General features: G+C 36.9%; 1 pseudogene; it reads left to right on the forward strand.

Annotated features, from left to right (window-relative positions):
* Positions 1 to 644: 644 nt before the first annotated feature.
* On the forward strand, positions 645 to 25,616 carry LOC146439817 (vesicular inhibitory amino acid transporter pseudogene; annotated as a pseudogene).

Here is a 25,616-nt window from a genome sequence, read left to right on the forward strand (position 1 = left end):
ATCATTCACATCCATAAGGTAAATGTATTATCATACCTCTGGGTCTTTCCCCTAACTGTTGCTGATAACAGTGAACTATAGTTACAAACAAGCTAGTTTTCTTTTTCTTGCTACTTTAAGCTCTGTTAAGAACATTTTTAAAGTTCTACTGACCTCTGTAGACACTAAAACAGCAGAAAATTCTCACATCTGGAAAACTTGTTTACATGCATTTTCTTAGCAGTCAGTCCATCAGCTCTAGTTTTTAATGAAGCAGGGTTTTTTTTTTCCTTTTGGCAGAACTATTTATTTGTATTAGAAACATGCATAATTTCCAGGAAAAGATTCTTGCAGCCACCTGTAGATGCTTCATGAATGAGTGATCTACATGGATGCCATAGGTAAAAAGAAAAGCAATTTGAATTGTAAATTGAAGCTTGCAGAAATCTCACTGCATACTGCTCTGGGCAGTACGTTTAAGACCCTGGAGACATTTCCTTAGCTGCCATTTGAAACAGGCACAAATAAATGAACCAAGGACAACAAACTCCATTAATCACAGCTGCACTGTCAAGGCTAACCTACCAAAAGGAGTGACAATGTACAACTGCTGAAAAAATAAAGACATGTAATGAAAGATATTGCTTTTATGTTTGGTATTGAGGATGGCTCACCTGAAGCAGACTTTTTCATCTCTCTTCAACTGCTTTAGGGAAACACCATCTCTCTTTTCGGGACTGGTGAGATGGGACAGCTGCCTAGACACTGATGAAGAGCATGTGAATTTTGCTAGAAGAGATGAACTGAACAGAGCTCACAGCGAGAACAGTGAAGAGCCAGATGGACCCCTGAGATTTGAGCTTGATGTTTGTCACCAGGATCCAGAATACAAGTCCTCAGCTCCCTTGCCACATGCCCAGGTCAAACTGATCACCAGCTGGGAAGCAGGATGGAATGTAACAAATGCCATTCAGGTAACCTTTTATTTCCACACTTATTCCACTCATCATTTGAAAAATCTGGTCATCACTTAGCCTGCTGTATTTTACTTAGCTGTGCCATCATTTTGCGTATTCTAAAAGGTTTCTATGAATTTATTACTCACATATTTGAATCTTTCTGCATAAGATTAGCACTCTGGTAAAACAGAGTTCCAAAGGGAAAAATGATACATATGTTATCTGAAGTTTAAAAGGTGTTTAAATTAGGTGAAATTGAAAAGGTGGTGATTGCACCTGTTTTGGAAGTGCAGACATTATCTTTAATCAGCTTATTTGAATTCAGTGACAGAGATGTTTGATAGAAATGTGAGGTAAACATCTAATAAAAAGAGGATGGTGAGAGCCAGACTGACGTCAGACATAAATTTACTGACATGTAAGTTAAACTAGAAATAAATTGAAGCACGAAGCACAAGAAGTGTAATAATACTTGTCAGTGTTAAAGAAAATAGTTAGGTTGAATAGACTGAAAGCATTTGGTCCCAGCATTCTGTGTGGAATTTGAGTATCTTTCCAAATCCTTAAATTTAGCATTAAATTTTTCAGAATATTTTTCTCACTTTTCATGATTCATTTCCTTACATAATTCTATCATTACCACTAACTTTCTGTCTGACATGGTAAGAAGAAAGCAGCATCCAGAGACACATCTAGTCCCAGTAACTGTTGCTTAAACACTTTTTTATGCCACTTTAATTATAGAAAAATAATCTTTCCAGTATCACACAAGTCTGACTATGCTGATGAACGTTTGTTTACATACCCAGTTCATCCCTCAGCTCTACAAAGGAGGAGAAAAAGGACATATTGCTAACCCTGGTGTATTTTCAAACATGAGCACCACCACATGAGAGCCAGTGCAATAACAGGGCACAGTAGCATATCATGCTCTGAAAGTGTTCAGCTGTGAATAAAAGTGTGAAGTCCTAAAATACCCCAACTGCATTCTAGTAACACATTTTATCTTCAGTCTCCCTCAGCAACATCTAGTCAGGACAGGAGTCTGGGATGAGAGCCCATTGTCTCTGTGAGTTTTGCATTTGATTTCACCATAGCCAAGACTTCATTCTGGAAGTCAGTTTTGTCAATATTTTCTGTATGACCTTTTGGCAAATCACATTCTCTAACTCACTGTTTTCCTTTTGGAAAAACAAAAATAATAATGCCTCTGTAAATACACCAAAGTGCCAAAAAGCCCCTACATATTTTTGTGTACTAAATTACTGTTAATTATTAGTATTATAGCTTTTGGTTAAAAGACTGATAACACATTTTAAAACACAATCAAATATGTCGTTGCCTATTTAAAATCAGGACAAATTCAAGATAAATTATCCAATCAGACCAGTAATTATGATCTTAGTCAAAACTCTCAGCATGCAGAGTGTTGCCTACCACAGCACTCATTTGGTCAAATATTTTATAAGCTGGCATTAAAAGAGCAGTTGGCTACAGCTGTATTGAGGTTTGCTCCTAAAGCAGGCTGTAGGTTGCAAAGTCTGGAAACTGCAGTTTCCTTAGTAGTATAACCAAAGCACCCTAATGACACGTTACTAAACTGTGTGCATGTATGTGAATCTGCATACACATATTTATGTTTTTCCTATTTCCCAATGCCCTGGACTGGGAGCAAATAATTTGGTTTAGAAACAAAGGTAGAGAGCAGAGAAAGGGAAGGGGAAAGGCAGGAGAGGAGAGAGGGGAGAATATTGAATGGGCATCTGTCAGTAGAAAACAACAGTTTGAAAAAATTTCTATGAATAGCTTTGAAGAGAAAGTCAGAGGTGTGAACAGAATGACTAAAACAATACAAACGTTCTTGACTGGTGAAGACAATCTATGATAAAATGACAGTTGTTTTGCCCTACCCAGAGGAAAGGGCAGAAGTGTTTTGCATGGCAATTAGAGATAAACATTTCAGCAGAATTTTGAAGTGTTCTAAACAGTTATTCCAGTGAATACAATTAGTCTAAAAGCAAAATTATTTCACAGTGCAGATTTATTAGGGGAACGATTAAATCTTTGGTCTCTGAAATGAAATAGAAGGGTTTTCTCAGTGTTTTAAATATAAGTATTTTCAAACAAACAAGAAGAGATTTTTATTTTGTTCTTAACCTGAACTGAAAAAAAATATACACTTTTTTTGCTGATACTGTATGTGTAAATGATTGCTTCAGACATTTAAGTTTCCAGGGAAATATGTTCCATATTCCAGCACTGCACAGGCAAATCAAAACCTGTGTTCAGTTAATCTGGGTAAGGACAGAGACCATAAAGCTGAGTTAATTCAAATGGGAAAATGTACAGCATCATCTGGCAGAGTGATGCAAGTTGCATTTGTTTGTATGTAGCAGTAAAAGGCCAAAATTTTTTGTAATGACTTGTACAGTGGTGCTGGATAGATAAGCAAAGCAATAGTCACAAAGAAGGTAGTTAAATTCTAATGGTACAGTATTTCACAGCAGAATCAAAGGACAATAAAGACTATTTGCCAGTCACATGTAGTTGGACTTTTGCAAACATTATGGAGAAAGCCAAACTAAAAGAAAATGGCATTCAGTCTATGGTGTCATGGAGGGGCTCAAGAGAATGGAGAAAAAACAACAGGGAAGAGAAGTAAAATAATGGAAAGTTAAATAATGTTAATCTCACCTATAATTTATACCTGTGTAATTTATAACTGTAATTTATACCATTGTGACTCAATCTCCACTTAGAACTTGGGAGGACCTAACAGTGAAAAAAATAAACCACTTCACCAGAAATCTTCAAGTGGCTTTCAGTACTATGATGCCTGAACAATCTCTAAAATACAGGGTAATATAATTACACAATTTTCCTCTGAATATTTGGTAGAACATGGTATATCAACTCTGTCTGGAAAGCAGCCCAGCAGAAAAGGACCAAGGGGTGCTGGTCAACAGCAGCGGAACATGAGCCAGGGTGTGGCCTGGTGGCCAAGAAGGTCAATGGCATCCTGGCCTGGATCAGCAATAGTGTGGTCAGCAGGACCAGGGCAGTGATTGTCCCAATGTACCCGGCACTGTGGGGGCCACACCTCAAATCCTGTGTTCATTTTTGGGCCCCTCAGTACCAGACTGACATTGGGGTGCTGGAGCATGTCCAGAGAAGGGCAATGGAGATGGGGAAGGGTCTGGAGCACAAGTCCTAGGAGAGGCAGCTGAGGGAGCTGGGGTTGTTCAGCTTGGAGAAGAGGAGGCTCAGAGTCCTTATCACTTTCTACAACTGCCTGAAAGTTAGTGGTGGCCAGATGTGGGTCAGCCTCTTCACCCAGGCAACCAGTGACAGAATGAGACAGTGACAGCATAGCCTCAAGCTGTGCCAGGGGAGGTTCAGGTTGAACATTAGGAATTATTTTTTCACTGAATTTCACTGAAGCATTGGAACAGACTGCCCAGGCAGGTGATGGAGTCACCATCCCTAGAGGTGTTCAAGAAATGACTGGATGTGGCACTTAGTGACATGGTCTAGTCGACAAGGTGGTGATTGATGATCTTAGAGGTCTTTTCCAACTGAAATGATTTTGTGATTCTGTGAGGTCATACTGAATGTTCTCTTTGATTCAATGCATGTAATATGTAATGTTGCCAACATTCATATCCTTCCTTTTGCAAAAAATTAGGTTGTACAAAGATTGGAAATACCTGCAGCAGGGGAAATTTTCTAGTTCCATCATCTGAGTAACACAATAGGGTGCTTGACTACTGTGAGTACTTCTAGGAATAAGAATAATTAAATTATTATTATTAATCATTATTTTAAAATGTGTCAATAATAAATTAGCAATTATTTCAGTAGTAATCATAACTATTCTCATTATATTTATATTCTGTATATTGTACATTAGTTTAGAAAATACTCAAGACTTCAATAGTCATAATTTTAAAACTTGAATGTCCATATATTTTTCCCTGTGTGCCTTTATAGCCAAATTTCTGTACTGGGTTCCAATTTGGTTAATTTTAACTTAGATAACTTCAACTCCAGTACTTAACTGGAAAACACACTGATGCTGAGGAATGGAATTAACAGACATGCCTCCAAAGATATAAAGGCAAACATCTAAGGGGTGTCTAAACATCCCTCACATTAAGCTTTACTGACACAAAATGTAAGCAATTTCTAAATATAAATAGGTACATGGTTGTGTGCTTATAAAGCAGGTCATTAGCTGTAGAACAATTTAAATCCTCTCATCCTGAAGCTTAAATAATTTAATCATGTTTGGCAAAACAGCCACTTGGATTTTAACTGCAGTACTTGATTTTAGGTATTTATTTTCCAGATGTGAGAATGAGGTTTAATCCTTTCTTGAGCACAAAGCAGTAACTTCCTTGAATTATACATTGTATATTGAGGCTGAAAACATATGAATTGAAGCAAAAGTCATACTCCAAACTAAATTACAGACATCTGAGAGAAACTAACTTCTGCATTTCATATCAAGATGTGGTACTGAGAATTGAAGGGAGATGCCCAACGCTGATATGTAAGCTAGGATCAGAAAGTAATTCAAGTTTCCAAATGAAACGTCAAAAAATGACAGCACAAAATAAAATTCCAAGATAGTAGGACCATTGTGGTGCACATAAACATGCCAAATAGTGAGTATGATTCTAGCTGAAATGCAGTACTGGCAAATTTATTTTTCCAAGGTTTGTAACCACAAACTCTTATAGCCCGAACTGCAGATCCAAAAAAAACCTGGTGAGAGCCACTTAAATTCAGATCAGTTTTTTCTATGGTAGATGTCATCATTATGCAATGCAATTGATAAAAGATGTATTTTAGGGAAGAAAGCTCTGTAACTAATGTTTGTGCCCTGGTTTTCCCTTCTGAGTTTCTTTTGAGGGGAAAAACGATTCCAGACATACATTACTGCTTTGTATAACCTTTTATTTCAGCTCAGACCCTACAGTAGGCTTCTTTTGTGCACATATTAATATCGTACAGAGAAAGCTGCATTCAGGATATATATCTTCTCTATTCCCAACCCTATTTCTTATCACAAAAGCTTTTTATCAAAAATGTGTTATCCTGCAACAAAGAAGTAACATCTAATTCACAGAAATCTCTTTATTTGACATGTAAGCACTGTGCAGCAGACTGATTTTGAGTTAACTAACTGCCTCTGCCATAAATCTGATTAGACAATGCACTTTATCAGTCTGCTTTTTCTTTGGTCAGCTGCAAACACTAAAAAATATTATGAGGCCAGAATTCCTAAACAAAGAGTGGTGGCTCATCTACAGTTGTTCCAGGATTTATTATTCTCATTGATTTAAGTTACTGTTTTGCAGGTTTTGAGTTTTATGTTGTTCATCACATTATTTGGGCAATGACAGGTGGAGGGAGTGTTGAGTGGATTTGCATCAGCATATTCTACTGTAGCTGTTATGGAAACGTTAGGAGTGTCAAATCAGTTTTCCATAGCCCTTCCAAGTCAGATTTTCCGTCAAGTAGAAACTGTGATATAACATAACAAGTCCACTAAATTAATGCTTGGACATACAGATAGTCCCAACATATGGACTATGGTTCAGAAAACACCATACTAGCTCTTGAAGCCCAGGAAAAAGTACATGGGTTACACAAGCAACCAAAGTATTGTAATTCTTTAAGCCATCTAGGTGTTAAAATGGCATATTAAAATATCTTTAGAAGTTAAAGCCCTTTGGAATATGCTTGTCCTCACCATGTGTTCAAAACTGCATTTCTTAACAGATGAGTTACAAGAGAGTTACAAGATATGTCTCTCTCTGTCTCCTTCATAAATGATTCTAATAGCCTCTGTGGTTTGGCTATGACTGATATACTTTACAATGGAATTTATTATATTGATCTATTTTAAGCTAATTAACATACAAAATTTTTATGTCTGAGATGAGATGGAAACAATCCAAAGTATAATACCCAAAAACCCATGGAATTTAACATGCAACCTCAACCTTAAATCTGAATATGTTGATTACATTGAGTGTAAGATAGATATATTTTAAAATATTTATTTTTAACCAATACCTTATTTTATATCTTAAACTGATTTTTACCTGGATTTTACAGACATGCATGTCTAGTGTTACATTCTTTTGATAATAGTAGCCAGAAACGCTGCTTGGCTGTAAGAAATATAAATAATTATGTTCAGAACCTCGAATTATAACCTTACATTTCAAGAAAGTACTTATTTGAAGCTTGATTTTTAACAATGTCAGTTCTCTATCATTTCCAACAATTTTAGCAGAAACTCTTCTTGCCTTGTATTTTGAAATCTGTATATTTCAGCATCTAAATTTCAAAGCCACTGTATTAACTTGACTTTACAAGAAACAGCAGCTATGTCACTGCAATGCATAGTATACTTATCCTGGCATTGATGTTCAATTTGTCACAGTCTGGTAAAAAAAGTGTTGGAGAATGTGCAAGTGACTATTTCTTGTGAGTGAAGACTTCTCGTTGACTGTTCAGCTGTCATATATGGTTGAAAATTGTTTCATCTGGAAATTCTACTACTATTAATCTTTTCGAACAGCTTTTTATCAATGTGAGTCCTCCTACACGAAGTAGCTGGTAACAGAAATTGTGTGCATATAAAAGGACAAAAGAACTAGCAAGTAATCATACAGCTGTGTGGCAAGTAAACTGGGAGAGACCAGCTCAACTTTTCTCTTTACAGTGGTGCTTTCTGGCAAATAATAAACATGGACTTTTGCATTAATCGGAATTTGCAAGTTGTTTTAGCATGCTGCCATATTCAGCCAAGTTCATACCAAGTTCAGCCTGCCAACAGATGTCCTTAGTGAAGACATAGAGTCATAGAATCACAGAAGATCTCGAGATAAATAGACCCATCATTGCTTCCAACATCTTGCTCCAGGACCTGCAAGGTGCAGTGCATTGTCCTGCCTCCAACATTGACACAATTCCTTGGGTGGATGCCCTGGAGGAATCTGTCAGTATTTGAACTATTTTATATCTCACTCAGCTTAAGTACTTCTCCATCCAAGAGCTTTAAACCCTGACATTATTCAAAGGCCAGCCACTATCAGTGGTGTTGCTGCAGCTTAATAGACAGTGTGTCAAGTGACAGAGTATGATTTACATGCTCATTTACAAATATTTGCCAAATGGGTGTGTTCATTTCCATTTCTCCCAGAACACATATCAAATAAATGGTACATTTAAGTACCTCAGGGTCCTAAGTTACAATATAGATGTATTTAGTATTCTATTACCACCAGCTGTGGGGCATTAGCTGTTATCACCTGCTATGACTCACCCCTGGTAACAGACAATGGGCCATCAGGGACCCACCACATGACTCATGGATTTATCCTATTGTGAGATGCTCCACCTAGGAGGGAGGAGCCAATCATTCCCACCTGGATATAACCTTGGTTCTTGAGCAGCACAGGCAGCCCTGTCTACTGGGTTCCCAGAGGACAAGAGCTATCACTGGACTGTCAGGGGGAGACCAGACCTTCCTTAGGATCACTGCTTCAACCTAACTCCCTCACTTGGACTGCTACCACCATCCTGACTAACAGGGTGTCAGGTTGTATCTGACTTTGTCAGTGTTTTTTCTTGTATTATTGCACTTATTTTTAATTTTCCTGTTAAATTATAATTTTGACCTGCAATCTTCCACTGGTTTGTTTTCAAACTAATGCACTCAGAAACCTGAACATTGCACCTCCTTCTCCCAGGCCTCTTTTTTTTTTTTTTTTTTTGTTTCATATTAGGAAACCTTCTAAGCACCCAGGAGATGGCCTGCTCTGGTGGTATTCATGGCTTAAAAAAGCTTTTGCATTGGTACACAGATAACTTAGAAGCACACACACACTACACCACACCACTCCACTCTTTTTACTTTTTGTTGCAAGAATTTTTTGTAAGTCTTACCTGAATTAATGCATAGGGTCACGATCAGCTTCCTGTGCTCTGTACTGCTGTCCCTAACCAGGCACACGACTAATGTTGACTGTCTCTCCTGAATGTCTGCCTTGTGCCTTCCTCCCCGAGGTCATCGCTTGCACCAGACTCTTGGGGCTCCTAAACACACAGCTGATAGACACCAACAACATCCTTCCCTGCCTGTGGGAGTGTGGGACTGAAGCAGAGTGTTTTCCTGGGCTGGTTCAAGTTCACGTCTTATTTAAATCCCTCTGCTGCACACATAAAATATTGGTCTGTCTTTTCAGCAGTCAGTCAAGAAGCTAAACAGAGCTCCTTGTTTTCTATCCAGTGTCTGTCCACACCAGAATTCCTTTGCTCCCTGTGTCCTTGCTACCACGCAGGCCTATCATCTGGCATCATCTTTCAGTCAGGCCTCTTTCTAGATCATCACATTCAGATTACATCCATGTCCTGCTTATTTTTACTGTAAAACCTCACTAATACATAGTCTGGTTTACCAATCCACAAGGCTAAAACTGATCTGAGCACCAATAAAGCCCCACCAGGTCACAGTAACACACTTTTCCCTAACCTTTCCAAGCTCACCCCATGCAAACCTACATGGAAAGCTGGTGCAGTTCCATAGCTCATGAGGTCACCAGCTCTTGCAAGCCCCTCTTCAATCATGAAATCAAATGCAAACTGCTCATCTTTTCTATAATAATCTACCATGTTTCTTCCTGGATCTATTGATTCTGGTCTCTTCTTCCAGTTACAATTGCCATTTTCAATTTGTTATATATTTAAACAAGCATTCCTATGAACTGATATGAAGATATTCCTCTGATACTCTTAGAAATGTCCTTTTGATGAAAAGTGCACAATTATAAGCTACACTGAAACCACTATTTGCTCTCTTGACTCACAGCATCTGGTATTGACTCAAGATTTCATTGACTCCCTTCTCTGCCTGTATTTGTTTCATGCTATCTTACTCCTAGATTTTAAATACTTTGGAAAAGAGACCATCCCTTTGTGCTTTGTTTGCACATTGCTTTGCACAGTGGGATTACATTCAAGGACTTCCAGGTGCTCCAATAATGAAAGCAATTTTGAAAGTAAGTCTCAAAATGTTTCCTATTTTACAGAAACTCTTTGCAAAATAATGATTGTTTAAATGTAGACTGTGATAAATCAGCTTGACATTTGATTCAGTTTCCTCTCTTTTTTCTGTAAGAAATTGATTCTCCTTGCTGTTGAAGCTTGTTGTAGAGACAGAGCACAAGATAAATCAGCAGAAGAATTTGATGAGAGTACCTTTCGAATATTCAGCCATTAAAATGGGCATTCCATCTTAAAAATCCAGATAGCCAAGAAAGAAAATGACAGCAACATGGTATCAAAGATAAATGGATAGTGGCATTATGAAAATTATACTCTTTGAAACAATAAATGTTACAAAAAACAAAGGGAGTAACTGTCAGCTGCTTGAAAGCAAAGATCCCTTTATTCCATGGGAGAACCCAATGTGCCACAACTTGTTGCAGAACAAGGATCTCTGGCTCCCTCAGGTGAAGGGAATTGCTGATGTACTTTCCTACTATACTAAAATCAAATTAATCTACCATACTTTTTGGTGTCATCAATCCCCAAGAGCATTTTAACAAGCTGAATTCAACAGATGGTGTAATTTCTCCTTCTCTTTTTAAATTTGTGGCAGGTCACATGGTATTTAAATACACTGTTATTAGGCAACTTTGAATTTCTCTGTTATATTTTGTTACTTCATTGTTGTGATATTACATTTGACAGTGAACTTTCAAAACAAAGCCCAAATTACCTATTATAATTATTCACCAACTTTCTGTCACTGAGATAATTTGCTCCTCTCTGTAGCATATGCAATTGACCAGCTATCACTACTGAAAAACACTCTTCTTAAAAATATTCTTTTTGTCCCTATTCTTAAGCTCATGAGGTAGGTAACCTCAGAAAATTTGCTTTAATAAATGGTATTTAGACATTTAACTCCTCTCAGAATAACATTCCTCCCAAGTCAGCTAGAACAGAGTGACAGGCAGCAGAAAGTAAAATATTATGTCAGATGGTATTCCTTTCCTGTTTTTTTTTCTGAACTTTCTTCACTTTCATTAGCAAATTTTCAGAACGGAGCTCATTTTTTTTATGAAGTAAAAGAGTGAGCCCTAGGGCTCGTCAAGGAATAAAAGCTGACAAGTTCAGCACTTGCAAGGGAATATGAGAATTTAATGCTGAAAGTAAAGAAGATCTGAATTATTATTATAATATGCTGGTAGAATCAGAAATAGTGATGTTTCTCTAGCAGACTTTCCACATGGTAAAGCTTCTTCCACACAATTCATAGATGGTTAATCTACAGTTTACTTCAGTGTACATAATCCCTGACAGCAGTAGATTCATTAAAATTGTACAAGCTCTGTCAGAATGAGCAAATGGAGCTATTTGAGAGAATAAAAACCATAAACAATTATTATACACAGTATTGAATAACATATTTTAACCTAGTTTTAGTACAGTAAGCTGTATAAAGCTTTTTACCCCTAAAGCTAAATAAAAAAATTTGTCTTCTATTTGCATATCTTCTCCCTCTTCTCCCCACATATACCATGTTTCTTGGAAGGCAATGTTTCTCTGTGTTCTTGGCCAGTGGCACCAGTTTTGCCATATGTACAATGCTGTGTTACTAAATAGCTACCAAAAAAATGAAATTTAATATTTACTTCTCAAAAATGTAAACATATGAGTCAAAGTGAGGAAACATTCACTTCAGCTCATACAACACAGACTGCTATCCATTTCAATTTCTCTCAGTCCATTTCTTGAATTGACACAAATAACAGCAGTAGTAGATTGTTTTGTAGTCTACAACAAAAGTTTTTTTTGTTGTTTTATGATATCAGTATCAATGGCAGTTTCAGGCCTTTTCCTTTATTCTACCTGAGTATTTCTATTCATTATGGGTTTTATTGCTATTTTCCCATCCAGAATCATGTTTGATTCAGGCTAGTTCTTCCCTGATAAGCAGAGAACTTTTTTCTTTTCAGTTTTAAAACTCATTCTAATTTAACTATTTCAGACTAAATCTGGCTATTCCAGAAATTATGAATAACTTTACTGAAACTTGAAAAAATGTGGATATAAGAATTATGTGCAATATAGACTCAATATATCTTATTTTTATAAGGAATTTTTTTCTTTTGTTTATAAGAAGTTATCTATTTTTTTCTGTTATGATGACTGTTATTGCTCTCATTTCACTGTCACTCTAGAAGTTGGCACTGAAGTTCATTCTACCTCACTACATTTTGAACCCATTCTCTTGTCTTATTGTCGGCATGACTTCTGCAGCTCCAAATGACATCTCCTCAACCACCTTCCCTTAAGGGACTTGAAAATTCCCTTCTAAGATTTAATTGGAATCTGGAGTTTAAAATGTGTTCTCCCCTCCTGCCCTTGTTGCCTTTACTTGCCTGCTGTTTTCTTTCACTTTGGCTGGAAAGCCAACTGCTCTCAGACAGGGATCTTTCTTTAACATTTTTTGTTGTTGACATGTCAGGATAAAGATAAAATACCTGCACAAAACTGTAGGCTTACCTCTGCTCCTTGGATAGGATTTCAGAGACTTTTTACTATGTTCTAAATTGTGAGGAGCTGCCATTCCACCCCTGAAGGTTTCTTTTCCTAATCAGAAAGGATAATCAGCTGCATAATGTATACTTTCCCTCTAGCGTTCCCCTACTCCTGTCCTATGCTTAGAGTTAGGTATTTTTCATATCCAGTTATTTTTCCTCACAGCTTCTTGCCCATCATATTCTCCTACCTCTTGTTTATGCCTCATATGGTTCCTAGCGTTATAGTGTTCTGCAGTTTGTCTAATTGGACTTTTCCCCCTCTTCCTGCCTCTCCTGGTGCCATCATGATCCCAAGTTACCCAGCTTCTTGCTCTTCCTTTGTTCTTCCAGGAAATGCCACCATCTCGTGGCCTTTGTAAAGGAATTCACCTGACTCTACAGGTGACAGAGAGTGACACAGGAATCTCTGATGGAGATTCACAAACACTAAAATAAGTGCCCTACGTTATTGGAATGAGTAGTCATCTGGTGATCCTTATTTCTATCCATCCTTTCTGGATTTACTAGATTCCTTCCAACTCAGATACTCTGTGATTCTATGATTAGCTTTACATTTTGCTGTGTTTAGGTAGGAGAGGTTAGGAATCCCATTCCTAATGAGAGTGCATCAAAGCAAGGTAGATTTGTCATGTGTCTCTTCTGCTACTGTGTGCACTCATTCAGTGAATGTCTATTTTCGATAGAAGCTGGGTGAAATTAGCCCAATTCATAGATGCTAAAAAGTGATAATTTCCTTGGATACCAAAGAGAGTAAAAAAAGTAGTCACTTTAGTAACTTCAGCTACAGCCACTGAGTTTTCACCTAAAATTCATTAATTACACCTCGTGAATAAATTTTGATTTTGCTAAAAAACTAAAATGTAAGAAATGGAAGTTATTTAGGAAAAAGGAACATAAACTAAATGCAGCCTTGAAATCAGTTTCTCAAATATGAAATCAATTTCTCAAGTATGAAATCACTACAGATCTCAGCATCAAAGTATGAGCAAAGGAGAGATCCAACTGAGGTGAGAAGTTTTCTCTGCACTATCAGAATGACTCAGGTTAAGAAAAAAGAACAAGACTCTTTTTTAAAATATACAAACATTTATGGCAATTACTTAGATAATTTTCTTTTAATAATGAAAGAAGTGATTTATTTCAATCCACACAGACAGTTTTTTTGTATCTAAAAGTTAAGAATAAACCTGAGATCCTCATCAAAGGTCAAAAATAATCAAGGTCCCCAGTTTGTTCCCTCAGCTTTTGTCTTTCCAATGCAAATGCAGACTAAGAAAATAAATGAAAAAAAAAAAGAGGAAAGTAAAACAGAGAACACAGATAAAGAATAAAGGAGTATTACTTCTATCTCCAGTCCTATTTTTCATAGGCCAATAGAGATCAAGGACCACTGTACAACAGTCTGTACAACAAAATGGGGAATACGTCCTCAAGTACTAATACTTCAAGTATTTTACATCTAGAGACCTTAAAAAGAAATTTTCAGTGTACATTTTATATGTCATATGCCTGGTTTCACAAGGCATAACCATATCCTTTTTTTTTTTTTTAACTTAAACAAGAGCTTACCAAGCATTGCTTTTATAATGAGTGCTCAGAGCATGCCATAAAACCCAGTCACATTTCTTTTCTGACCGTTATTTTTTCTCTTTTTTATTAATTATGCACATTTGGGAATGTTTGTCTAATCTACTTGAAATCAGGGGAATTATTCTACCTTGTTAAACTCTAAGAGTGATGTAATCTTTTATGTCATTATAGGACAGAGACATCTCCATTATCAGAATTCATTTGCAACCTCAGCTTTACCTGTATCTGTGCATGATAAATTATCAAGCAGTAAAATCAGTTGCTGCTTCTTTTATCCTAAAGTTAGAAGCCTCCAGGGGTGCCACTGAAGTTTAAGTGAGGCTAAGAGAGGAAAAGCAGTAGAAATTTGTTGTCTATACCCAGCCTAACAGCAAACTAGCAGTTTTTTCTCAGGTATTCCAGAGGAATATAGTATGATACTCTGTATCATTTTACTGATTTCTGGAGACCAAGCATAATAGTATATCAGTATTTATGTCTTTCATCCAGACTATTAACTACATTCTCCCCAGGCAGTGCTTTAAGATAAATTTCCCCTTTATATACTGAACTCTAGGGGTCATTATAGCTTGAGTAAGATTCCACCTAAATTTGGTGGTTAGGTCTGTGCTGAGGAAAGAACAGGATAATATCAGCCAGGGGAGGATTCAGTCACCTTTAATTCTGCACAAAGTCATGACAAATCCTATGCAAGTGTTCAGAAAATATAACTCAGCTTCTAGAAGAAGTAACCTCTCTTCCTTTTCAACTCTCAGAGGTGCATAAGGTTTTTTTCCAATGCAAAGTTCTGTTATTTTCTTCCATTTCCTCTTCAGCATTACTTGCTACAAGTGACAAGAACCGTGACTTGTTCCATACAGGCAGCATTCAAGAAAAACTCCTAACAAGCCAAATGCTTTCTCACAGCCTGAGTTTGAACTTTCTAGGAATTTTAATTCTTCCTTTTGTTATGTCAGTGCACACTCAAAGTTATTTGATTTCCCACTGCTTTGGTTTGCTTGAAGTCTCCCAAAGTCCCCCTCTGCCTCTCTTCAAGCTCTTTGGACCATATGTTCATGGAACTCAATTGCATGTTGCTGTAGTGGATGCTTGGATTACTTGCCTGCCTTCAGGTGAAATCCTCAGCTATAATGAGAGAAATAGGTAAGGGAGTCCATGTTGCTTGCCACTACTAACTTTCTGAATAATGTTTGTTTTAGTTTTAACTGCCTTGCTTTTTTTTTCTCTTTTTCCTCTGTGCTATGTAAGACATAATAAAAGCCCTCATTCTTTTATGAAAGCCTGCTGTCTCCTTTGGGACCAAGAAAAATAATGTTTTCTTAAAAAGTAATTTGCTTGGGAGATTTTCTTTGTGTGATTCAGTGCATCCTTGCGGAGAGCTTTGGATTTATGCAAACTAACATTTTCCACCAAACCATGAGGAATTAAGCATCAAGCCTATATTTAAACCAATAGCAGAACCAATGGGATCAGCTGACACATTTAATAGCAGCAGCAATTTCTTTTTTTTCTTATTTTTTGCCTTGTTTTCCCAGACATTTTCTTTCCTCTTTTCATTTTTCTTATCTTTAGGAGATTCTTAAGACTAATATGGCCACTAAAAGGAGAAAAAACATCAGTGGCTTCTGTCAGTCAAATGGACACATATATTTTGCTGTGCAGACCATGCAGCTTCTTTACCTGCTTAACTTATCACAGTATCTTCTGAGCAGTCTATATCTGCCTTATCATCTGCTTATGGTACCTGAAGGATGGACAGGTAAGCACTTCTAGAGTTTCTGCCAGTGTATAAGGCAATTGAACACATTAATCACAGGATAAACACCTTAGTCACTGAAACAGGCTGGCACTGGCAGAGAGAAGGAATAAGAAAAATCAGGAAAAACAAGATTGCTGGGGTCTAATTCAACCATCCCTGAAGTTAAAGGAAGATTTTTCACTGACATTAGAGGAGATGGATCTGCTGCTAAGGTCAGACAGGCCATAGACAATATTTGAAGTTTTCCACAGAACAGCTCATAGTATTTTTGAATTTAAACTCAGCTGAGCTGTGAACAAACTGTGAACCGAGTGGGAAAGTAGATGAATTCTTTTCCTGACATCTGTAGAACAGTGCCAGGGGTTTGGGTAGCCAGCCAGGGAAATGGAAATTCTTACTGCTGGGAAAGTAATAGGATGTAATTGATATTGCAGATAGATGATGGGATGATCTATGCACCTGGAATTTAAAAATAATTAGATAAAGCATGTTTACCTAAAAAGAACAGGCAAAAGAAATGAGGGTGGCACTCTATGTTAGAGAGATGATTATCTATGTTAGAGCTATTGTCTGGAAAGAAAAATTGTACTGTTCTTAGTGACTTCAGTTTTAAAGACCAATGGTAGATGTTATATGCAGTATGTAGTAAAACATCATTGAAGTTTCTAAAAATTATAGATGATAATTATCTAACACAAAGGGTATTGAACCTAGCATAGGATAATTCTGTTTTGAGCCTCATTACATTGGATAAAGATTAACAAATTGGAGGATCTAATTACATTAATTATGGGAAAACAGAGGACAGTAATATATCTACTTGGTACTTCAAAAGGGAATTTTTCAAACCTGGTGAAAATTATGACAGATAAATGATTAGGAAAAATAAATACAGATAGCACATTGTGAAAGCAATTTTAAAGTTGTTTAACAAGAATTTAAGAGATGTTTGAAGCCACACCTCTTAATTAAGAAATAGTACACCAATGTATTAAAACCCCTTCTACTTCAGGAGTGAAGTGGATGTATCAATTAAAATTTAAAAAAAATCAAAAGGGAGAAATAAAAGGTGAGAGTAATAATTATATATTATTAACAGTAGCAAAGAGAGGAAAAAATACATCTCCCAGGAATTAGGCCAATAAGAAAACAATTTTTAGGACTTAGGAAAAGAAGAGGCTAGGTTTAGTGTAAAAATTTGAAACAGAAATACTAATTGTGGAAAAATTAAGTATAAATGGAAACAGTCTATGTGACTGTGTATGCTTGTCTGAAAGTACCAGCAAAAACAGCAGAACAAAGTTAAAAGGAAAGGTATGTGTTAACTACTACAGAGCAGAATATAAGTGATTTCATTTAAAATGAGAGGTAGAAAAACTCACCTAGAGGTGTTAAGGGAACCAAGTAAAAGGCAGTGTTTATAAAACATGCTGGTATATGATAAACAACACATTGTGAAAGTCAAGGATTTTGCCTTATATTTATGAAGAATGAGACAAAATAATGAGGCAAAATATCTAAAACTGCATCTATTCCAAAAGAGTATAGAAGGTAAATCAAAAATCTGTTTGTCATGACTATTCAAGATGAACACCAGAGACATAATGAGCACTGGACTGACAGCATCCCTTATGGCCTTTGGTGTACATGAATGATCCTGGCCTAGTCACTGAGACACAGACACCGGAATATGGGGATGTATGAATGGGTAAAATTAATTTAAAGATTTTCTAATGTCCGATCCCTTCATCTTCTGAGATCTCTCACCGAGTTTTGCAACACTGATGTCCTACTTACTAGACAGACGTTCTAAAACTGTTCTTACCTCTGAAAAATAGATGCAGCTGTTCATAAGTAGTTCCTGTAGAGAACCAGGAGGATGTGCTCATAGAACAGGAGAAGAGTCTTTCCATTTTGTAATTTTTCAGGATGGGCTTTATGCCATTCTGCATCAGACATTAAACAGTTATGTCTCAGTGTTTCTACACTCTGTGTCCATTCTCAGCATGGACCTCTCTGAAAGGAAATTCATCTCAGCTTTGCTAATGATCCTAATATCTTAAGATAGGTGTGAATTTTAAATTGATGTGCCTAATTTCCCCAGCTTAGACTTGGACAATTAACTATGAGATCACCCCAGCTGTTATTTAAAATGGACATTAAAATGCATCTCAATAGTATTTTGAAGGCAGAATACCCAGCAAGGTTTCGCTTGGGAGACATAACAAAAGATACATCTGACCAGGTAAAATTCTTATTCACTTGCTACTATGTGTGGAATTTTCAGGAGATTGTGGATATCATCCCAATATTTTACAAGCCACATAAATTCTGACTAGTGAAACCTGGCAACAATTCTAAGAAAAATAATGTAATTGTTAATACAGGTTTTAATTGATAGAGAATAAAAAGCTAGAAATATAATTAGTGTCAATCTTTACGTTTCTGGAGAAAGAGTTCTTACAGTCCTTATTAAACACACTTCAAATAATTCTTTTATGACATTGTAATTTAGGCAGTGAAAGATAAATAATATATTTACACTTTTAAAAGGAATTTTGACACATTAATACACAACATGCTGATTTAAAAATTAGTGCAACCACAGAGTACGTCTTAAATGGATTAACAACTGCCTAAGTGATAGGTTCCAAAAAAGTAACTGTCAGTGTGGATCTATTGCCAAAGGAATGAGTTTCTGGCAGCATTTAGGAGGTTACCTGGTAGAATAATCAGCATCTGGTCCAGTTTTATTCAATGTAGTCAACAGTGGTTTGGTAGAAGATACAAAATCACTGATGATCACAGTGATGGCTGAGAAAGGAAGAAGACCAACAAGCAAGTAGCTTTCTTATCATAGCATGAGATTAAGGGATTTTCTATGCTTTTTAATTTATTACTGGTAAAGATCCTTTTTTGTATCAATTTGCTGTACCACAGCAAACAAGGCTTGCATCTGTTTGGGAAAATTATTTATTTCAAATAGTAACAAATGTTAAACAACATAATTAAATATTTTTTGGAATTGTACTGAAAAGAAGGAATCTTGAATTTATCTCTCTACTCTTCCAAGAAGATTTAAGTAGGACACTCTGGTATAGTTTTTATGTCTAAATGTCTATGTTTTATGTGTTTTTATGTTTTTATGCCATGTTCATGCAAGGAATCAAATGCATAGTTGGGGAAACTAGTCAGACTCAAATGAACCATTCCAGTGGAGTAACTACAGATGGTGAAAAAGGCAATCTGAGCTAATTCTGCAGTCTGGCATATCAGCATGTATTCTGCATGTAGGAGACTTGTCCTGATGAAATAATTTTCAGTTAAATTCTTCTTCATTTCTTAATTTTTCTTTATGATTAAGTCATAAAGTGAAATAATTTTTTTTTTTTTTTTTAGCATTGCTTTTCACTCCATTTAATTGCATTGTCTTGGTATGCCTCAACTCTGACCGTGATTTGATCTTCTTTACTTTTTAATTACTATTCAAATTGCTTTGTTTTTCAGGTTAAAACAACCTATAAACCAAAATATTTTACTTGGGCCTAAAAGCTTTAAAACTGAATATTAAGGAATTTTGATATTCTTCTCAGAGTGCTTTGTCCATGCTTGTTTTCAATGTTTTTAAACACATTTTATTCCTTGGAGAGGTGCTTGCCCTGAGGTGAAGGTGTATGGTATCAGTGGGATAGCAGAAAGCCCATTTTTTGTATTCAGCACCGATCCATATGTCAGACATTTTTAAGTAAGAAGCCAGCCTTGCTGGTGTGGAAATATACACATGTAGTTCAAATACTGTAGTGAAATCATCAACAATGTGTTTTAATGTGGAGTTGTAATTTGGAACTCCTGTTCTGCTTGTTTTTTTGCAAAACTAGTTGGAGGTGGATTGATGATTCCTGGTGACACCTGTCATACCTGGGTGCTTCTGCTAGGGGGTATTCTGACAAAGCAAAGTGTTGCTAGCTGATTCTGATTTCTTACATGCACTTTCCTGTCTCATCCTTGCTATTCTTCAAAGGCTGGTCACCTCAGTCCTTTCTCCTGCCTTGGCCCAGCTGCCTATGGCTAAGTCAGCTCTGGATGTTTCACAAGGACCTCCACCCAGACACACTGACTGACAAAGAACAAGCCACTTCCATCCTCAGTCTAGGGTGGAAATACCCAAGTCTTGCAAACGTCTGGGGAAGATGCAGCCTTCTGGGCAAGTTTGGGCTCCCTTCCCACCCAGGGTGGATGGAGTGATGGTAAATAACACAACCATGCAAGAGGCTCCGTGACAGAAGATTGTTTCAAAAACTCCATCTCCTCTGTCCCCAGATGTGTGAGTGCTTTTTCCCTGTGATATTCTATTCCATAAATGGATCACCTTAAACCAGCATATTTAGAGCCAACACATTTGACTTTGCTCTAGAACAGCTGGAAATAAAACCACTCAGACTAGAACACTTCCCAGACAGAATGCTGAAACTTAAGAGTTATGAGGCAATTTAGGGAACAGTTCCTTTTTCTGCTCATTTTTAACTGATGCCTCACAGCTAAGGTTGTCTATGCCATAATTTGGACATGAGAACACAGGATCAGAAGGTGCAGGTGCTGGGGCCACACTGGACAAAATGTACAGTGACAAATGGTGCAAGAATTACCTGAGTCCCTTTCCACTAGCAAGGAATCAGTGAAATATTGTCATGCTCTATCTGCATTCTCTCTGCACTCTTCATGAAAGAGGCACAAAAGGCACCTTCATCAACAACCATGAAAGGATTTCTTTATGGAGGAGGAATTTTCCATATTAAAGTCACTTTTCCACATAGAATTTGTTGAGCAGCTGCAAGCCAGAGAATACAGACTGATGCCTGTACCTGTTACATCACACTGACAGGAAAATAGTAATTTATTAAAGATACCTTTTTCTTTGCTAAGCTATTTAAACTTGATTATGGTCAGGAAATCATCCTAACAGAAAGTATTTCTTTGGAAGGGTGAGAAAGCAGAGCAAATACAAAATGTGTTTTGAAGTCTGGAACAGTCACAATTGTTCTTTGAGTCCTTGTGATGATCACAAATATTTTTCATTATTTTGTAGAAATTTGACAATTATTGTTATTAGTTTTTTATTTTAAATAGAAAAAAATCTGGAAAGGCAGAAAAATAACTGTCCTTTGACCACAGACATAGTTACTGTATTGGCATGTTCAGTGTTCTCTTATTTCTCTCTACTAACCACGCTTTCTGTACCCAAAAAGCTGTAGAACCAGTTATGGTGCAAATGTTTGCTTTCTGTTAGCAATTGAGAGCTGGGGTTTACAAACTCTGGAAAAAAAAGTTGTCAAAGATATCAGATGAAAGGAAAACCTAGGGTTTCTGTAGAAATGTTCAATTCAGAAATTCTAAACTCAGGAATAGACAACTACTGATACATAATTTTAAGAAAAAAATACATAGGCAAAAATGGGTTTGTTGAATAAGGTCTAAATTAAAAAAATGAAAAAAAAATCAACCCAAAAAACCCTGCCCCTATCATCCTGTGGTCTGTGTTAGGTACTGAATTAAATTATTTGTTATAAACAACAGCAAGGAGATGTTAAAGGTCAAAATTATGTTATGCTCTGATTGACCTAACAATTAAGCATGGAAAAGCAAACACCTGTGGGGAGGACTGTGAATGGCTGTGATAACATCTCTCAAAGTCTTCTGCTTTGCTTTAGGCTGAAGTTGGTCCTCTTAACAGAGTAAATTCAGCAGGGGAGAAAGCATTGTGTGGGTAAGGCCTGTGCTGACACTTACCTGCAGTTTAATTATACAGTGATCCTTTGGGTCAGCAGATACCATTTGAACTCCCAGTTGCAGATTAGGCAGCAAAATAATAACGTTGTGAGTATGGAAAAAATGAGATAAGCTTGGTAGAAACTGCAAGGAACTGAGAAAACATCATTGTTCTTATGTTAATATGGAAGACAACTCTGTGGCTTTATCTTTGTGATTTTTTCATAGACTTGGTTTATTTGTGATGCTCTTAAACTCAATCTGTTATGTAAATGTTCTCCAAGGATCCTTTTCATAGGACAGAAACCAAATTCAGTTCTTTAGGCAGCTATCTAACTTTCCAGTCACTGAAAGCCGTGATTAAAAATGGCATAATATCAAAAGCTACTGTTACATGTGTGCTACCTGCAGGCTGGATGCAGCCAGATATGTGGTCTTTTAAGGAAACTGGACAGCTTGATGGCAAAAATAGTAGAATTTTGAACACTTATGTTAAGTTCATGTGCAAAAGAAATGCTAATTACACTTCAAGGTAATTGGGTCACGAGACCTGTATTAGAATGGAGACATTGAGTGGAGAGATTTTGGTGACTAAGTATCACAAGCTGTGTAGCTGAATGTGCCAGCTCCTAAATGAAATGGCAGCTGTGACTTATACAAAACCAATGCTGTAAATGAAGCTATGGAAAACAACCAAAATAAGGTATCTGGTCAATGACTTGATTATTATTTCAGTAATAATAACTGAGGTAGTTCTGTTTCAACACATAAAGGATAGACCTTTCTAACTGAAATATATTAGTGCATGTATTTAATATAATACTTCCAGCTCTAATTCAGCTGAAAGCAAAGATACCTGCATCTAGAGCGAACACTGGTGAATTAGGCAATACTGCCCTTTCATATGATAGGTACTCTATTTTTCTCATTGACTTAGAGAAAGAACATTGCTCTAATTTAAGGACTTCTTTCTTTGTTGGTTGATGCTCACCCCACAATCTGCCCCAAAAGAACTGCTATTTTGTGGCTGGAAGAGGAAAAGAATACTTTTAATATGTTGATGATTATTTAGTGTTTTGAAAAATAGCTCTCTTCAGAGCCCTCCTTACGGATCAGGCTTGGAAATACTTAAATCACTTAGAAGTGGCATGCCAGGCATAAGCCCTACAAAGCTGAGACAGGCACCTGCCTTCTTGATAAGCTCCATCAGAGATGGGCTCCTCGACTGCCTTCACAGAAACTGTCTGATGGGCATAAAACCTGATGGAGTTGATGGAATACCAAAGGCAGAAGTATGCCTGAAACTCTGGTCCCCCACATGGCCTCTTGGTCATGGTTGTGAGTGGTAAAGTCTAAGAGTTATACTATTAAACTCACCTCTGAAAGTCAACAGCACTTCTCACATAGGAAGTGAGAGAAGAGTGGATCTCCCCTTCTGTGAGGGGCTCACAGGTCTTGCAGAGCAGGTAGGGTTGGCTCAGGTTTGGTCAGGAATAGAGTCTACATGGGTTGGGTCTAAACTAACTCCTTCTGTCAGGCAAGAATAAAAAAACAGGAGCACAAATAGTCAGATTTCATCATGTCATGGGTGCAGTAAGAAATATTGAAGTAAAAATTCCTGCAGAACTAGTTGTATTTCTGCAGAACTGTGTTTTGTTTCCTCCTTACCTTTCTTTAGGTGTCATGAATAAAAATGCCTGACCAGTCTGACTCATGTGCAATTTCTAATTTCAGTTTTGTAGCATAAAAAATGTCACATCTTTCTTAAATGGATCTTTTTATTAATAACTGCTGTTCAAGGGTTTTGTTGGTTTAGTGCTGATGGAAATGAAACCATGTAAAGTGTAATTAGTCCCTTAATATAGAGAAAAAAGAGGAGAAAAAGACAAGGTACTCAGAGTATTCTGTGAAAAGAAAGTTCCTTCTTTTTTTTTTTTACCAGATAAAACAAGTAAAACTATGTTCTTTTAAAAAACTGTTTAGTGAAAGAAAAGTTTTCTATATGTTTTGCATGTGTTTTTAAGCATTTAAATAAGTTTGCACAGTCTGGAATCTCAGCAGTGAGAAAAATCACTTTAGCAGTGGACTTAGCAAGAGCAAAGGCCACATGAAGCAAACAGGAGCTGTGGAGGAAGCACAAGCATAGTCTGCTGCACTCTAATGCCATTTTCTCTCCAGAGGTCTGTTAAAAATTTTTAGACTGAGGAGAATTGTCATTACTGAATCCGTCTACATTGCTGTTTTTAATTGGAGTGAAACTTGTACAGATGATGCTAGAGATGCTTAATTTTACTGATATTGAACCTGTTTAATATGCACGTTGACTGAATAACTAACTTTGAAGCTTCTAAAATGTGCTTCTAATCACATCAGTGTTAAACATTAACTAGAAAGCTGACTATCAGTCACATTCTCATTTTCCCAGCTTATCGTTATGTGTGTGTTGATACAAGTAGTTACTTTTGCTGGTAATTTCATTTATCATAAATAAACACATTTCCCGTGATTGTCACTTACTTAGCAGAATGTACCAGTACTTATACCATGCAGCTGGGTGAAAGCAATGTTCAGTGGAGGACAGGTTTGGGGATGCATCTTCTAGGAAACATTTTGCCTCAGGGATTTTGTGCTATCTTTTCTCTCTCTTTTTTCCTCTTCAGGGAATATTTGTCCTAGGATTGCCGTATGCTGTCCTCCACAGTGGATACAGTGGTCTACTTCTTATTGTCTTGGCTGCAGCATTATGCTGTTACACAGGCAAAATTCTAATTGCATGCTTGTATGAAGAAAATGAAGATGGGCAACTGATAAGAGTGAGAGACACTTATGAAGATATCGCAAATGCCTGCTGCAAAAATCTGTCTCCCAATCTAGGTGGCATGGTTGTCAATGTGACCCAAGTGGTGGAACTGATCATGACGTGTATTTTGTATCTGATTGTTAGTGGGAACTTGCTGTCACATAGTTTTCCATATGTACCAGTGACTGAGAAAACTTGGTCTGTAATTGCATTTGTCACTCTGTTGCCTTGTGTATTTATCAGAACTCTCAAAATTGTTTCCAAACTCAGCCAGCTTTGTTCTTTGGTTCATTTTGTTATCATCCTTGTAGTGATAACTTACTGTCTCACACAAATGCATCAGTGGTCCTGGGCAAAATTCAGACTCTCCCTTGAGTTTGAGGACTTCTTGGTCTCTGTAGGGGTGATCATTTTCAGTTACACTTCACAAATATTTCTGCCCACACTTGAGGGTAACATGAAAAACCCAGGGGAATTTAGGTGTATGCTAAATTGGACTCACTTTTTTGCCTGTATCTTGAAAACAACCTTTGCACTGACTGCTTTCTTGACCTGGGGTGAAAAGACAAAGGAAGTTATTACTGACAACCTGCCATCATTTCTTGAAACCCTAGTGAATTTATGTCTCTTAACCAAGGCTCTTCTTTCTTACCCTTTGCCCTTTTTTGCAGCCACAGAAATTGTATATTCTTGTATTTCTAAAGGCAACCATTCCAATTACAGATCTCCACTACTTGCTCTGACTGTAAGGGGCTCATTTCTCTTGTTAACTCTGTTGATGGCCATGTTCACACCACATTTTGCCCTGTTGATGGGTTTGTCAGGCAGTGTAACAGGTGCTGCTATGACTTTTCTGCTTCCTTCTCTCTTCCATTTAAAACTTAAATGGAAAACACTATCCTTCTTAGAGAAATGTGCAGATATCTCTGTTTTTATTTTGGGCCTCCTTTGTAGCCTTGCAGGCATAGTTTGCTCAATAAAAGGGCTTCTTGATGTATTTGGAGGAGTGTGAAAGATTTCATGAGAGCCAAATGAGGACAAAATCACACAAATGCTTTTACTCTGTTTGTCAGTATATATGAGATTTTGTCACTAGGTAGAATTAAGCATGTGCTTAAATGTTTGCAGATTCA

This window comes from Lichenostomus cassidix, chromosome 3 (assembly GCF_008360975.1).
Source record: "Lichenostomus cassidix isolate B80296 chromosome 3, HeHo_3.0, whole genome shotgun sequence".
In the NCBI taxonomy this organism is placed as follows: domain Eukaryota; kingdom Metazoa; phylum Chordata; class Aves; order Passeriformes; family Meliphagidae; genus Lichenostomus; species Lichenostomus cassidix.